We start from the raw sequence: 947 nt of genomic DNA on the forward strand, positions 1-947 counted from the left end.
GGCCCAACCGAACCCACGAACCAGCATCTCAATTGGTAAGCTCAGATTTTTATGTATGGTTAATAATTGAATAATTTGAAGTTTTTATTCAATAAATTTAGTGATTGGGATTCGAGAGTTATGTAATTACATTCATTCTAATTATTTTTTCGTTTGAATAGATTGTTGACACTTTTTTTCACGCTTTGAATGAATTGTTTTTTTTTTATTTTTATGTATGGTTAATAATCGAATCAAACCAAATCAAAATCGAAAATAACCAAACCGATAAATGTACATTATATTTGATTTGATTTGATTTTGATGATTTTAAAATCGATTAAATTGATTTGATTTTGATTTTGACCAATAACCAACCCGTAAACACCTCCAGCTATGAGTCATCGAATTTTCATTTGTTTTTGTTTAGCGTTCTTTTTCTACTATTATTTTGATTTGCTTTATTTCAATCGAAGCATTTTTCGAAAATAGTACATATGATTCTATTTTCTTGATATCAGTTTCGGAAGTTTCACTATCCAAATTAATCCAACACGTGTACAATAATAACAAAACTAAAAGGCAAACACTATGAGATTGTAATTTTTAATTTTATTTTTTAATATTGTGATTTTGTTGTGTCATCATATCTATTGACCGTACGGTGACAAAGACAAATCAACTTTTGTACTGAATAGAAAATCAGCGGCCCTTAGGGTGTGTTTGGTATGGAGGAAAATATTTTCCTGGAAAACAAGTAGATTTTGGATTTATTTTCTCATGTTTGGTTGGTGAGTAGAAAATATTTTCCGAAAATGATTTTTAGTGTTTGATTTATTAATGAAAAATGTTTTTGAAAGACATCTTTTATTTTTACTTAAGTAAAAAATAATTTATGACATTGAAAATATTTTTTAAAATCAAAATTATTATTATTTTGGGGTGGGGGTGGGGGTGGGGGTGCCCCC

This window comes from Solanum pennellii, chromosome 8 (assembly GCF_001406875.1).
Source record: "Solanum pennellii chromosome 8, SPENNV200".
In the NCBI taxonomy this organism is placed as follows: domain Eukaryota; kingdom Viridiplantae; phylum Streptophyta; class Magnoliopsida; order Solanales; family Solanaceae; genus Solanum; species Solanum pennellii.